The sequence below is a fragment of the Dromiciops gliroides genome, chromosome 3 (assembly GCF_019393635.1).
Source record: "Dromiciops gliroides isolate mDroGli1 chromosome 3, mDroGli1.pri, whole genome shotgun sequence".
NCBI lineage: Eukaryota > Metazoa > Chordata > Mammalia > Microbiotheria > Microbiotheriidae > Dromiciops > Dromiciops gliroides.
The window spans coordinates 587,325,439-587,342,125 of NC_057863.1; the positions used below are offsets into that span (position 1 = coordinate 587,325,439).

Here is a 16,687-nt window from a genome sequence, read left to right on the forward strand (position 1 = left end):
GGTAGAGTTGTGAATTGATCCAACCATTCTGGAGAATAATTTGGAACTATGCTCAAAAGGCTATAAAACTATGCATATCCTTTGACCAAGAAATGGTCTAAATCCCAAAGAGAAAAAAAGAGAAAAGTATCAAAATGTACAAAAATATTTATAGCAGTTCTCTTTGTGGTGGTAAAAAATTAGAAATTGAGGACATGCTCATCAATTGGGGAACAATTGAACAAGTTGTGGTGTATGAATGGGATGGAAGACTCGTGCTAAAAGAAATGACAAGCAGCATGCTTTCAGAAGAAACTTGGAAAGATTTACATGAACCAATGTAAAGTGAAGTGAGCAGAACCAGAAGAACATTATACACAGTAATAGCAATACTGTACAGTGATCAACTAACTGTGAATGACTTAGCATATTTCATCATGAGTCCTTCAGAATTGTCTTAGATCATTATATTGCTGAGAATAGCTATCCAATATCAGAGAAAGAACTGCTGGAGTCTGAAGACAGATTGAAGCATACTTTTGGGGGGTAAAGTTTATTTTTCTTGGGTTTTTTTGGGGGGTCTGTGTTGTTTTCACAAAATGACTGATAAGGAAATATGTTTTGCATGACTGTACATGTATAACCTGTATCAAATTGCTTGCCCTTTCAGGGAGGGGGAAGGGAAATGAGGAAGGTAAAGAATTTGTTAAAAAATGAATGTTGGAACAACTAGGTGGCACAGTGGTCCTGGAGTCAAGATGACCTGAATTCAAATGTGGCCTCAGATACTTACTAGCTATGTGACCCTGAGCAAATCATTTAACCCTGATTGCTTCAAAAAATAAAAAGTGAATGTTAAAAAATTTTACATGTAATTGAAAAAAATGTTACAAAGAAAATGATTCATGGTTTGGTTGTGAGAAAGATAAAAAGGGAGGTCAATGTGCCATGATGCTTTTCAGGGGGCAGTGGAAGTTTCTGTATACAGGGCAAAGGGCCAGGTTGCTGGCTGAGTGAAGTGGAATGACATGGGATTAGTGTCCATCTCTCCCTCCTGAAATGCCAGTGAAGAAGGCATTTCCTAGGGATCCTGAATTTCAGAAAATCCCCTTCCCAGAAAAGCTGGGCCAAGATGCACAAAGTATCAGTGTATACATACACCCAATTGCCATACTAGCACAATGGTAGGCCTTATTAGCTGACATGCCTGGCACTACTTAAAGACAGAAGAGAACTCTTGGTATTCATTGTAATCTCTGCCCCAACCTACTCTCATCTTTTGTTGTCTCCTCTTAAGTTACCAACAAATATGCATGACAGGCTGCAGGGCTTCTGATTGCCCTCTTCCTGACTCTTTGATAAGGTCTATTGACAAATTCATTACTGTAGATTTATTATCAACACTCCCATGTTTGGCCAACCTGTTGGGTTAATGCCTCGGATGATCACTCCCAGGACACCTCATAAACCACTGCCTGGTTGCCCTGGCTCCATCACTATCTCCAGCCATGCCCTGGCTTCATCCTGTAGCCTAAACTGCAGCTAAGTTGGGCCCGGGACTGGCTGGAACATCAGAGATGGAGAGATCCCCACCACTTCATGCTATACTGTTGTTTTAAACTTAAATTTTAATTGAGTTAAAAATTATTTTTACATTATCCCTCCTTGCCTTCTCCTTCTTTCAGAGGGCCATTCTTGATAAGCAAAAATAAAAAGAGAAAAAAATAAGTTCAGCCAAACTAACCAAGACACTGGCCAAGTCCAAGGTTATATCATTCTATAGTATCTTGATGTTTGGCTTTAGCAACGGCTAACACAGGCACTTAGCCACAGTGGCATTTTAGTAATAGAAAACATTTTTTGTTGATATAGGTTCATAAATATAAAGTTAGAAGGAAACTCAGAAGCTATCCAGTCCAACTTCCTTCATTTTTCAGATGACTCACCCAAGGTCACTGAGATAGTAGCCATGGAATAGTGAAATTTGAACCCAGGTCCTTTGATTCCTGAGACAATGCTATTTCCACCATACCATACAACATAATGTATACAATTATAGAACCATGAACATAGAAATGAAAAGGACTTCAGAGGGGCAGCTAGGTGGCGCAGTAGATAGAGCACCGGCCCTGGAGTCAGGAGGACCTGAGTTCAAATCAGACCTCAGACACTTGACACTTACTAGCTGTGTGACCCTGGGCAAGTCACTTAACCCCAATTGCCTCACAAACAAACAAAAAAAAGGACTTTAGAGACCATCCCATTATTTTACATATGAGGAAACTGAGGCTCAGAGAGATTAAGTGAATTACTCAAAGTTGCATACGTAATAACATTCAGAGGTAATATTTAAACCCAGGTCCCTGACTCCAAAACTAATATACTTTCCATTGAACTATGCCAACTTTCTGTTTTTCTTTGTTAACTTGAACCAGTTTTAATTAGTGGAATCCTATTTGTTTTTAAGCTATTGGGGGTGGGGGACAACCTAAGTAGAATCATAGACTTTTGAGTTAGAAGGCCCTTGGAGATAACTTAGAATAGGTCTGGGGCAGGGAATAGAGAGACAGATGTGAGGCAAGAAGATGAGTGCAAATTTTGCTTCTGAAATTTACTAACCACATCATTAGGGCAAAGCTACTTAAATTAATCATTTTCTCATCTGTAAAATAGAGGCAATAATATTGTTTCCTCTACTGATTATCATTGATAACTATATTAGAGGTTGGTTGTGATGCTCAAATGAGATAATATATGTAAACTGCTATATAAATATGAATTATTATGTAGTCCAACCCTTTGGTTTCTCAGAGGAGGAAAAATGAAGATCAGTGAAGGGAAGGAACTTGACCAAGTTAACCCAACTATTAAGTTACATTGTTTAGACTTAAACCAGATCTCCTAAATTCACGTGTATAATTCATTCTACTATCCTTTGCTTCTTCCTCCAACATCTTTATATGAATCAGATCAGAGAATCCCAGAAGCTTAGAGCTGTAAGGGAACTCAGTGGTCTTCCAGTACAAGGATATGTGAATAAGAATCTTCTCTACCACATGCTCAAGGAATGAACATACCTCCCTGTCTTGATGACCTCTCTATAGGGAATAGGAATCCACTGTCTCCTGAGGCAACCCATTTTATTTTGGGACAGCATTAAGTGTTAGGAAGTTCTTACTTATATGGAACCTATCTTTGACATTTATACCCAGTGGTTTGAGCTCTGTCTTCTGGGGTCAAACAGAATCTCTCTTTTATATAATAACCATGCAAATACTTGAAGAGAGCTATCAAATTTCCCCTTAGATATTCTCTTTTCCAAGCTAAACATGCCCAGTTCTTTCAATTAATCTTTGTTATGGTTACAATCTTAAAGACCTTCAACATCCTTTTAGCCTTAATCTGCATGCTTCTGGGACAGTGTGGTGCAATTAAATGAACAGTGAATTTGGAGTCAGACATCCTGGAGTTGGATCCCAGATCTACCATTTAGTACCTATGTGAGCTTGGGTAAATTACTTAATCTCTACAGGCCGCGATTCCCTTGTCTAATGAGGATGTTAGATTAGATGACTTATGAAGTATCATCTAACTCTAAATCTCAGAAGGAAGGAAGGAAGGAAGAAAAGAAGAAAGGAAGAAAGGTAGGTAGGAAGGAAGGAAGGAAAGAAGGAAGGAAGGAAAGAAGGAAAGAAGGAAGGAAGGAAGGAAAGAAGGAAAGAAGGAAGGAAGGAAGGAAAGAAGGAAAGAAGGAAGGAGTAAAGAAAGGAGAAAAGGAAGGAGAAAAAGAAGGAGAAAAGGAAGGCAGGCAGGAAATCAACATTTATTAAGTGCTAGGGACTATGCTAAGCACTCATTTAATTTCATTTGTTCCTCACAACAACCCTGGAAGGTAGGTGTTATTAGTGTCTCCATTTAACGGTTGTGGAAACTGAGGCAGATGGAGATTAAATTACTTGCCTAGGATCACGCAGCTAGGTGATGGTGTCTGAGGGCAGATTTGAACTCAGGAAAATGAGTCTCTCTGATTCCTGACTCCAGACCTAGCACTCTATCCACTGTACCGCTTAGGTACCTTTAGATGATCTCCAGCTTATGACCATCTCTCCTAAAAGGTGGCATAGAGAGTCAACAGTGTTTTATAATTTTAAAAAGATCTAAAGAAGACAGGAAATGGATAGGATGTACCTTGACTTAAGTGAGATCAAGTGAGATCCAGATCCCTTAAACTGCTAGATTTTCTTCTTCACAGTCTTTCTGAGTTTAATCAATCAAAAAATATTGATTAAGTTTCTCCTATGTGCCTGGCATTGTGCTTAGGCACTGGAGATACAAATACAAAGAATTCAATGATATATATTCTCAAGGAATGTACATTCCATTGAAGTAGACACCATGCACACATATGGGTTTTAATTCTGCCTTTGATGCTTATTACCTGTGTGACTTTGGACAAATCACTTAATATCACTGGCCTCATTTTCCACATTTTTAAAATGAAGAGAGGGGATGGAGTAAATAGCCTCTGAGGTTCCTTCCAAATCTCTGTTACCCTATTATCTCAAATATATAATGATATACAAAGGATAAATGCAAGATAATTTTTCAGCAGGTGCCTTTTGGGGGTGAGAAAGGAAGAGCAGGGAGAGAGCTGAGTTAGAGTCCAGGAAATGTGAATTTCTAGGTTGAATGCTAAAGTCACATTGACTTGGATTTTGGCGACTATGGTCAATTCCTATCCTTACAATCTGGTTCCTCCTTTCCCCATCTTCTCTGCATCCATGCAGACTGTGGCATATTAATGAACTTCTCTCCTCTGGTGGTTTGACTCTGCCCAGCTACGGTCCCCAGTTGCCTATAGTAGCTCATTCTATTCAGTTCAATAGTCTGGATTCAGTGGCCTTTTGCTGGTCTCTGGTATTTCAGGTCAGGTTAACAGGTCCCAAAGCTCTATGGCTAGACTCTGATGATGACTGTATAATGTAGTAATAGGTAAACCATGCTCTCAGGGATTCAAGTAGCATGATGGCATCAGAGATTTAGAGCTGGTATGAATATTCGAGGTCATTTATTCCAATCCTCTCTTGTTATGACTGAAGGCTAGAGAGATTAATTGAATTGTCCAAGACCACCTGGGTAGTAAAATAACAGAACCAAGATATGAATTTCTGGTTTGATTTAAAGCTTTTTTTTTAAAAAAAAACATTGTTTGCCAAGCAGATAAACTAGGTGCCAATTATAACATTTGATTTACAAAATGATTAACCTACAGGATTAAAAAATAGTGAGTTCTCCTAGGGGATTTTAAATAAGATTCATTTTAAAAATTCTAATTGATGAACGTTGTAGGACTAAAACTACTTCCAACAAATAGGCAGAGATTCCAGTTTCTCTCCCTTGGTGTTTCATATACAGTCAGGACTAAACAAAAATGGACATATCTTAGTGACTGATTAGATACATGGGTAAAAAAGGAGATTACTGGGGCAGCTAGGTGGCACAGTGGATAGAGCACCGGCCTTGGATTCAGGAGGACCTGAGTTCAAATCCAGCCTCAGACACTTGACACTTACTAGCTGTGTGACCCTGGGCAAGTCACTTAACCCTAATTGCCTCACCAAAAAAAGGAGATTACTCTGAAATTCCAGGCAAATTAAGTGGGAGAATGATCAGGAACTTAACAGAAACTGAGAAAAATCACCTGATTTTGCTGGGAAGATGCTGAGTCTAGTTTTTTTGTTAGTTTGGTTTTGGTGGAGCAATGAGGGTTTAAGTGACTTGCCCAGGGTCACACAGCTAGTAAGTATCAAGTGTCTGAGGCCAGATTTGAACTTAGGGCCTCCTGAATCCAGGGCCAGTGCTTTAGCCACTGTTCCACCTAGCTGCCCCCTGAGTCTAGTTTTAAACAGGTTGAATCTAAGGTGTTGAAGGAAGAAATGGGTCAAAATGCCCACTAGGAATACAGAATAAAGTTTTATATTTTAGTGGAGAGGTCTTAATTGGAGATGTAGATTTGGTACTCCTGCTGGTAGAGAGGACAGTTGAAATGGTGGAAATGGATGAGATCAGGACATAGAGAGATGAGGAGAGGGCTGAGGACAGAGAGTCTTGGGAAAATGCCACTATTCAGCAAGTAGGAGGAGGAGAAAAATTGAGCAGGAGAGAAAGAGAACCAGCTCAGAGAACCAGGAGGAGACCAAGGACAATGCTTGACCACAGAAATCAAGTGAGGAATGAGCTTCAAGAAAGGGTATTTGATCAACAGTGTCAAGTGCTACAGAAAAATGAAGGACAAGAACTGAGAAAAGGCCACTGGATCTGTTCATTAGGAGATCTTTGATGACCTTAGAGGCCAATTTCAGTAGTGGGGACAGAAGTCAGATTACATGGGACTGATAAATAGGTACATAGAGAAGAAGTGGAGACAGTGAACATAGACTATTCATGAAATTAAGAGAAAGGGGATCTAAGGGTAGGTATGGGTTTGCAATGGCAATCCAGGATAAGGGAAAAATAACCTTTGAGGACCTTTCAAGCTCTATACCTATGATCCTATCATTCCATGATTTCTTTTTTTTTAAAGTAATAAAAATGTTTATTTCTACTTTTAGGTTCCATTTTTTATCCCTCTTTCCCTCTTTTCCCTCCCCCCTCCCTGAGGCAGTAAGCAATCAGATATAGATTATACATGTACGATTATGTAAAACATCACCATATTAGTCATTTTGTATAAGGAAATTTGAACAAAAGGAAAAATAGCATGCTTCAGTCTGTGTTCCATCAATATCAGTTATTTATTTGGAGGTGGGTAGTAGGTTTCATTGATAGTCTCTTGGGAATGTCTTGGATCATTGTATTGTTGAGAATAGTTAAGTTTTTCATAGTTCTTCATCAAACAATATTGCTGTCTCTGTGAACATTGTTCTCTTGGTTCTGCTCTCTTCACTATAGATCAGTTCATACAAGTCTTTTCAGGCCTTTCTGAAATCATCCTGCTTGTCATTTCTTTTAGCACAATAATATTCCATCACCATTATGTACCACAGTTGTTTATCCATTCCCCAATTGATGGGCATTCCTTTGATTTCCACTTCTTAGCCACCACAACCCATGATTTCTTAAGAGAGAGAACCTTACCACATATATTAGAAGATAGGAAGGATGAATATAGAGGGAGAGACCGATGACACAAAAGAGAGAGGGGGTAGATTGATAGGGGAAAGGCCTCAGAGTAGACACGAGTGGTGAGATCCAATAGTCAATAAACATTTATTAAGTGCCTACTATGTTTCAAGCACTGTGTCAAATGCTGGCGACACAAATATGAAAAAGAAAGACAGTCCTTGCCCTCAAGGAGCTTACAATCTAATGGGGGAATCCACCACACAACAGATGACTAAAAAGCAGGGCGAATGGGAAGACAGGTACCTTGTGTGTGTGTGTGGGGGGGACATATGGAGAAGGCAGAGAAGTCTAAAGTGAGTACAGGTGGGTGGAACTGAGGTATCTGAGGAGATGTCTCCAATATGTCTCCAATATCTCCAAAATGCTTTCTGCTTGGATCCAGAACAGAGATAGAATGTTTAACTTTGTAGAAACAAAACAAAACTAAACAAAACCCCACACCTTTTCCTCTGAATAATAGCAATAGGAAAGGAATTAGTGATATCACATGGAAATTTTAGGGTGAAGGGAAGAGTTGAAGGAACTTCCACTGGATGTCCTTGGTTTTAAGATAGCGTGAGATAAGATCATTTGTGAGAACATGGCAGTACAAGTTTATTTCTTTTTATATAGGATTGTTAAACTGGTAGATTGGGGGAGTGTTGTAGCAGTGTTTGATAAAGTGTCACATACTATTTTTTTTGGAAAAGATGGAGAGATGTGGACTAAAAGACATTACATTAAATGGACTTGGAACTGGATGTAGGTCTTAAGTGGAGTGCCCCAAGGGTCTATGCTTGGCCCTAGGCTGTTTAACATTTTTATCAACTACTTGTATAAAGACCAAGGCTGAGATAAAACTTATCAAAGCTGAGAAAGATAGCTAATCCACACTATGACCATGACTGGATTCAAAAAGTTCTTGTTAGGTTCAAACACTGGGCTGAATCCAATAAGATGAAATTGTAAAGTCTTAAACTTGGCTTTAAAACTTGACTTCAGAAGCACAAGGCAGGGGAGGCATGGTTAGGTAGTAGTTTGTTGGGGGGATTATTTAAGAGTTATGGTTTCATTTGTGTCCATCTCTTATGTTTGTAGCCATCTCTACAGTGGGAAGAGGGAGGGAAGAAAAAAAATCATGATAACTGATATATTTGGAGGGAATAACAAGCTGTACATGGTAGAATTGCGATTTCATAAGCAATTGTCTTTTTTGGTGTACTGTGTTATGGAAATACATGTATTGTTCCCAAATTTTGAAAAAAAGAAAAAAAAGAGAGTGATATGGCAGACAAAAAAAGAGCTAATGAAATCTTTTGTGGTTGTTGAGTCATTTCAGTCATGTCTGACTCTGTGACTTTGTTTGGGGTTTTCTTGGCAAAGATAGTAGAGTAATTTGCCATTTCCTTCTCCACTCCTTTTACAGTTGAGGAAACTGAGGCAAACTGGATTGAGTGACTTGCCTAGAGTCACATAGCTAGTAAGTGTCTGAAACTGGATTTGAATTCTTGTCTTCCTGACTCCAGGTCCAGGACTCTAGCCACTGCACCACCTAGCTGCCCCAGTGAAATCTTAGATGGCACTAAGAGAGGGATCACTTTCATGGAGGAAGAGGTGATGGTTTCTCTTCCCTAGTCAGAATTTATGTGGAGGATTGTGTTCAGTTCTGACAACCACAGTTTAGGAAGGACCTTAATAAACTGGAGTGTCCAGAATGGTGATGTTCCTGGAGTCTGTGTTATATGAGGATTGGTTGAAGCATGTGGGCATATTTAGCCTGGAGAGGAGAAGACTCAAGGGAAAGAGGATACCTTTATTTACATACATGAAGAGGTGTCAGATGAAAGAGGGATTAGATTTCTTCCTTGTGACCCCTAAGAGTAAACCCAGAAACAACGGATGGAATGGATTTAATGCAAGGAAGACACTTTCTCATAATTGGAGTGAAATGGGCAGTCACAGGATGGGGGGGCTTCACCCTTCTTGGAGGGCTTCAAGTACAGGTCAGATGACTGCTGTTCAGATTTATTGCAGAAGAGGTTATTTTTAGGGATCTGTTGGGTTAGAAGGTGAATCAAGTCCTTGGAAATTCTGTGACTCTGTGAGCCTTGAATCAGCTTAGAATAACCACTGAGCAGCAGGATGCAGAAGCTGAGACACACCAGGCAGAGAGATGATCTTTGTAAGTTGTTGATAAACCTCTAACTGTACATCATAGAGCTTGTTTAGGCAGTATAATAGAGAAATAGTCATAGGTACTTAAATGCTCATGTAGAGCTGTAGGCTGTTTAATTCTTTTGGACACATTGTTCCGCAGGTTATTTAAGAACTGAATTAAGTAAGAACTGGTTGCAAGAGTATGTGTTTGTGAATAAAGACCTTGATTGGCTGAGAGCATGGGTCTTTCTCTTTGGAATTCTCTGTAAAGGAGCCTTTTTAAGAAAATGGAATGAGGAGACTCTACTAGCAGGGATGCAGCAAGGGAAAAGAAGCAGCAGCAGCTGGCCCAGATCCACAGGTTTTGGGGGTTGGAAGGGCTAACAAAGGCTATTCAGTCCTACCCCCACCTTTTACACATTAATTAGCCTAAGTGATTGAGAATGTCCTCTTCAATATCATGAACAGGTGGTCCTTTAACTTCTGTCTGAGGACTTCCAATGAGAGAGGCCCCCACTTATTCTTATGTACCAAAGAAAGGCACATCTCATGCTATTTTTTCTTTTTGGTCAGGCAATTGGGGTTAAGTGACTTGCCCAGGTCACACAGCTAGTAAGTGTCAGATGTCTGAGGCTGGATTTGAACTCAGGTCCTCCTGAATCCAGGGCCGGTGCTTTATCCACTTTACCACCTAGCTGCCCCTCATGCTATTTTTGCTCATGCTGGGGGGTCTCCCACCCCAGTGTAATTCTTGTTTTCATAAATAGAGTGGAAGCTACTGAAAGCTAGGGGCTGTATCTAAGTGTTCTATGTATTCCTCACAGTATGACCCCAGTACCAAGCAGAGAGGGGAGGTTAATAAAGAGAAGCAAACTGATTGGTTGGTTTATGGATGACATGAGAAGTCTTCCATCTGAAAAAGCTATTGCCTGGAAAGTCTGGATACTAGGCAAGGAAAGCAAGCAAAGAATGACAAGTATGGGACACTTCAGGAACCAGGGGAAGGGGAAGGTGTACAAAAATGCTTCCCAAGGAGCAACATCCCAGACCTATATGCCTGGCTCTGCTGTAGAATTACAATCTAGTGCTGCCACTAATGAGACTCGCTGTTCAAAATATGCAACCCACACTGATTTTCCTCCCACTGAATGCCTCTGGAAGGCTGGTCTAATTTTAGAGAAAGGGAGATCGCGGGGGAGGAGTGGCATAACGGTATGATCAATGATTACAGACAACCTTCATTAGCATAAAGGTTCCTTAGAGAGACTTTGCATTGCAGCAATGTCCCACTCTGCCAAGGAGGTAAAATGGATGGAATTCTGAGTATGGTGTTTCATAGAATTAGAAATTCCCAGGGCCGGAAAGGATGGCAGAAGTACCTGAGCCAGACATCTCTGACAAGTCATCGTTGAGCCTCTTACTGAAGACCTCCACTTATGGGAAACTGAGCCACTTTGGGGTAGCTCTATTAGGAAGTCATAGCAAGCTGAAACCTGCCTCTTTACAACTTCTACTCATTAATTTTATTTCTACCTTCTGGGGCTAAGAAGGACAATCTCTTTTCCATATACAAGCCCATCCCCATCTGACCCAAGTCTTCTCTTTTTCAGGCTAAACATCCCTTAGTCTTTCTACTATTTCCCTTTTGATATGATATCCAGTCTTCTCATTCATGTGCTCCTCTTCCTTATGAACTCTACACAATACTCTGCCTTGTCAATATCATTCCTACAGTTCTCTCATGGAAGTAGAGGCAATGCTCCACTCAGGAGTCTCACGAGGGCAGATCTGATACAGCAGACTATCACATCTCTTGTTCTGAACACTGTGTCTCTATTAATAGGTAAGATTATATTGGTCTTTTGTTTTGTCTGCCATGTCACACTAGTGTGTGACAAACTCAAGCTTAACTTGCTGTCCACTAAAATATCCAGGTCTTTTACACTCAAATTACCCAAGTCTCCTGAATCTTGTATTTGTTGATTGCATGGGAAAGGCTTTAAATTTATCCCTATTAAATTTCATCTATATGACCATGATTCTAGCATGGTGAGATCCTTTTGGATCCCATTTCAATTTTTCAGCATGTTGAATTTTTCCTGGATAGGTTGTATTTTTTAAAATAATAACAAACCTTTTTATTTAAAGTTTTGAGTTCCAAATTCTATACATCTCTCCTTCTCTCCCTCCCCTCCCCCTCCCTGAGGTGGTAAGCAATCAGACATAGGTTATACATGTGCAATTATGTAAAACATTACCATGTTAATCATTTTATATAAGAAAACTTGAATAAAAGAAAAAGTGGAAGAAAGTGAGAAATAGCATGGTTCAGCCTGTGTTCAATCAATATCAATTCTTTCTTTGGAGTAGGATATTATGCTTCATCATTAGTCCTTTGGGATTGTCTTAAAGTATTGTATGAATGAGAATAGTTAAGTCATTCAGAGTTCTTCATCAAACAATATTCTTGTCCCCGTACATAGTGTTCTCCTCACTTCACTATATATTACTTCATATAAGTCTTTCCAGGCCTTTCTGAAATCCATCCTGTTTGTCATTTCTTATAGCATAATATTATATCACAATCATATGCCACAGTTTCCAACATGTTAATTACTGAGTCAAGTCAATGCAATTGCAGATTTGATGAGTATATTATCTATTTCTTCATATATGAACAAGAAAATGTTAAACCAACAGGACCAAGCACAGATCCCTGAGACACTTCACCAGAGACCTTCAAAGTTGACCTGGAACCATGAATAACAACACTTTTGGGTGAGTAAGTCAGTGAATTGACAAGCTTGCTAACTACACCATCACCTAGGGCTTATCTGTCTACCATGTCCACAAGTATGGAAAACTTTATTAAATGCTTTGCTAAAATCTAGTTGAATTATAAATGCCTCATTCTCACGACCTGTGATTTTAGTAACCCTGTTTAAAAAGTAAATGAGGTTGGTCTTGCCATGGCTTGTTCTTTCTTCATTTAAAAAAAATTTTTGGAGGCAAATAGGGGTTAAGTGATTTACCCAGGGTCACACAGCTAGTAAGTATCTGAGGTCAAATTTGAACTCACGTCTTCCTGACTTCCAGCCCTCTGTTCTATTCACCTTACCACCTAGCTGCCCCTCCATGGCTTCTTCTTGATGAAGCTACATTGGCTCTTTGTGATCAAATGAGATAATATTTGTAAAATGCTTAGCATAATAATTGGCACATAGTTGGTATTTTATAAATGCTTGTTCCTTTTCCCCTCTTGTTATGATCTGTTCATTTTTTTAGACATTCACTAACTATCCCTTTAGTAATATGTTCTAGTGGTGGCTAGGTGGCGCAGTGGATAAAGCACCGGCCCTGGATTCAGGAGTACCTGAGTTCAAATCCGGTCTCAGACACTTGACACTTACTAGCTGTGTGACCTTGGGCAAGTCACTTAAACCCCATTGCCCCACAAAAAAAAATTTAAAAAGTAATACGTTCTAGATAAAGGGTTTTAAAACATTTTCAAGCCATGAACTTCTTTGGCAATATCGTGAAGCCTGTGGATCCCTTCTTAGAATAACATTTCAAGGGCATATAATAAAATACATAAGGTTGCAAAGGAAAATAATAATATTGAAATAAAGATGTCATTTTCTCACATCACAGTTTACAGACCCCCTGAAATCTATCCATGTGGGGTTAGGTTAAAAAGTTAGATTGCTACTAGGAATCAAAGCCAAGCTCACTGGCCTGTCATTTGCAGACTCCATTCTCTCCTCCCTCCCTTTGGGGGCATTGGATGTTCTTCCATAATCTTAAAAGATCATTGACAGTAATTCAGTAATCATCCATTGCCAATTGTTTCAGTATTCTGGGATATAATTCATCTTTTTGCAGTGACTTGAACTCCTCAAGGGCTTCTGGGTCCTCTTATTATCTCTCAATTTCTCTTGCATTCAGCTCTTTCTTCTCTCTCTTGTCCATTATCGTTATATCATCCACCTCGATCCTTTCTTTGATCTTCCTCTCTTCCCCCAAATCAGAAATAAAATATTATTGTTCTAATATTTCCTCATGATTCTCAGCTCATTTCGAGCTTTAAGGATGGTCATATTAATAATAGCTAGCCTTTATATAGTGCTTTTAGTTTTGCAAAGTGCTTTACATAAATATCTCATTTGATCTTCACAACAACTCTGTGAGGGAGGTGCTATAATTATCCCATTTTGCAGATAAGTAAACTGAGCATGAAAGTGCTGAAGTGTCACATGGGTTACAAAGCAAGTATCTGAGGAACTCAGGCCTTCCTGACTCCAAGTCCACCATTCTATCCACTGAGCCACCTAATGCCCCTACTATTCTTAAAAGGAGCGTGCTGTACTTTTGTATTTCTCATCCACACCTGCCCTTGCTGCTAACAACCTATATGTGTCTTGTTAAAAATTTAAGTTGATCAATGAGTTTTCTGTGCATCTACCTCATTAAACAACTCTCTTTTTCATCTTTACATCTTTGGGATTTCAATTTTGAGATCTATTCTTCCTAGACTGACTTCCCTTGTATAATCTTTTGCCATAGAAATACACCTCTAACTCTTTGAAATTTGCTTTCTTGCCTCCATTCTAAAATGGAGGGGTCACTTTTCCCATGGTGAGCACAACTTCTATCCCAGCAATCATTTCTTCTCTGTTAGTGAGAATCAGATACAGAAGAATCATTCACCTCATTGGTTCTTCTGGTTTTTAAAGGTTGAAATGAACATCAAAGAAGTCAAGAAATTATTAGTTAGTCTGCTTTAGTCAGAGAGAGAAAGAGAGAGGTCTCTAGCAGATGTATAGATAATGAAAGTCTCCCATCCCCATATAATTTCTCAGTACCAGGCTTATAATCTTTTCTTTTGACTCCTCATCTCTTTCTTCTTTCTGTACAGGTGTTCTCTAGTTTAATTTGATGACAATATGAAATCTGTTTCTATTTCCATTGATCCTCTCTCATCATGCTTCCCAGTTCTGGTTCTTGGATTTTTTCCATATAAGCAAATCCTTCTTAATCTATAATGCCACTTCATTCCCTTTTAACTATCCTATTTTTGTAGCATAAATTCATAGCATTCCAGGACTACATTGTAGCAGGAAGATTTCCCCCATCCCACAAGTCTCAATGTTACCCATGAGGTCAAATTTGCTTCCTTGCATTACGACCTTTGTATCATTTTGTTTTCCCACCTACATAATTTGTGCATTTTTGGAGAGGGCTCTGTAGTTAATGGTTTTAGTCCTAGTTTTTTTCTTAAATCTTGTCTCCAGTGAATTTAAGGATACTCTATTGCTAGTCTTCCTAGGTGGCAGCTATTTGTATGGAATCTAGCTCAGTGAATATAAGCAACTAGATTTCTTTTTTATTCTTCTTCTTGAATTTAAAGTTCTTCATATCAGATTTTCAAGATTCTAGGCAAAAGTATTCTTTTTTTTTTTTTTTTGCAGGGCAATAAGGGTTAAGTGACTTGCCCAGGGTCAGGGTCACACAGCTAGTAAGTGTCAAGTGACTGAGGTCAGATTTGAATTCAGGTCCTCCTGAATTCAGGGCTAGTGCTTTATCCACTGTGCCACCTAGCTGCCCCTGCAAATGTATTCTTACTAGTCCCTTCGTTAGGTGCTCTTCATCTCTGCCCAGAATATCATTCCTATATTTTAAGTGATCCAGAAATTCAAATCTCCTTCTCAGATACCATTTTCTTAACTTCCTAACTTTCACTTCCTAAATCAGCCTTTATTTTCTGATTCTCCTGACTTGACCAGTATCAGTGAGCAAAAACATTGTGACCAGAAAGTCTTTAATTCCTTGTTGGAAACTTTGTAATTGCTAGTAATTCATTAACTATTTCATTAGCTATATAATTTATGCCTACATTAATCATCAGAAATGAGAAGCAAGTTTTATGAGGTTTGATAAGTCTTCAGAAGTTCTCTGTGTCTTTGATACATGCAATGGGAGACAAGTAGACCTCTCTATTTTGTTATCAGATCAACAAATAGTTGCTTCAGTACTCCTTATCATGGAACAAATTGTTATAACTCATCTCTTCTCTTTTTTCCCCTTACTGGATGATGTCTTACTTGACAATCTCCATCCTTCCTTGGAGAGACAAGCAGCTGCTTTCTCCTTAGAGGATCCAATTCTCTACTCTTTGGGAAGAGCTTCACATCTGTTACTTAGTTCCAAATATGCAATGGCAGGGTGCTTCTTATTCCATTTCTCTTCTGTGTCATATTCCATACTCTTACTATTCAAAGTTCTGTTAACTTAAGTGCTTGCATGGGAGTTGAAGGCTCTTTCTTCCCTTTTGTTGTGGAAACCTATACACGGGCTAAATTCTGATTTTCCCAGGAGAAACTGAATGCAGTCATGATCTAAAATGCATGCCCAATGAGAAGTCCTCAAGATTAAGACAAGTTTGTGGTCTGTGAACCCAGAGATGCTTTTCTGAAATGATTGTGGACTATTGGCAATATCCAGGGAAATTACTTTATTCAATCTCATGCCAATGGGTCTTCTTTTTGAGAAGAGATTCTGAGGGGCAGCTAGGTGGCACAGTGGATAAAGCACCGGCCCTGAGTTCAGAAGGACCTCAGTTCAAATCCGGCCTCAGACACTTGACACTAGCTGTGTGATCCTGGGCAAGTCACTTAACCCTCATTACCATGCAAAAAAAAAAAGAAAAAGAAAAAAAGAGAAGAGATTCTGGAAAGGAAAAAGTGTAAACTCTCCACTTTCACCTTGATTGAGAACATAGTTGTAATTCATATTTGGAAGAGGTACTACTGATTTGAATGGCAATATTAATTGTGTACAAACAAAATGGCATTATGGATGTGAAAGCACTTTGAGATGTGCCAACATATTTTATCAAAAAAACATGTTACCATAGTTCTTTTTTGCGAACCAATTCTACATAAGACAGGCCTACAGAAAAAAAGGGAGGGTTGTCATTTCCCCCTATGCTACGAGAGGAATTTCTGCATTTAACATGTGGGGGAACCTCTCTGACAAGAATTTTCCCCTCAAATATGTCCTGACATCTAGGCTTCACCCACTAGAAAGCAAGCAAAGTAATAAGTCTTTATTAAGCACCTACTATGTTCGAGGTACTGTAGATACAAAGGCAAAATGAGAAAAGAGGAACACAAAGACAAAATCAGATGAAGAGAAACCTAGAAATTAGAAAAAATATCTGTACCCTCTCCCTCCTTGCTCCTGCCCCTTAGAATTGGGTTCATTTTAGGGACTGGGCAAGTACTTTCCCCTCTATAGACCTGAGTTTTCTTATCTATTAATGTAAGGTTGGGGGAAGAGTTAAATGGTCTCCAGCTCTAAATCTAATGATGTTATGATAAACTGGGAC

General features: G+C 39.1%; 1 protein-coding gene and 1 long non-coding RNA gene across 3 annotated transcripts in view; one reads left to right on the forward strand and one right to left on the reverse strand.

The window, feature by feature from the left end:
• The window catches only part of CSMD2 (CUB and Sushi multiple domains 2), a 1,007,742-nt gene that overhangs the window by 636,267 nt on the left and 354,788 nt on the right, over positions 1-16,687 (reverse strand). The window lies entirely within an intron of this gene.
• LOC122748770 lies at positions 9,268-12,078 on the forward strand. Its single transcript, XR_006355640.1, has 3 exons — positions 9,268-9,325; positions 11,035-11,143; positions 12,001-12,078. It is a non-coding gene; the product is annotated as an uncharacterized LOC122748770 (long non-coding RNA).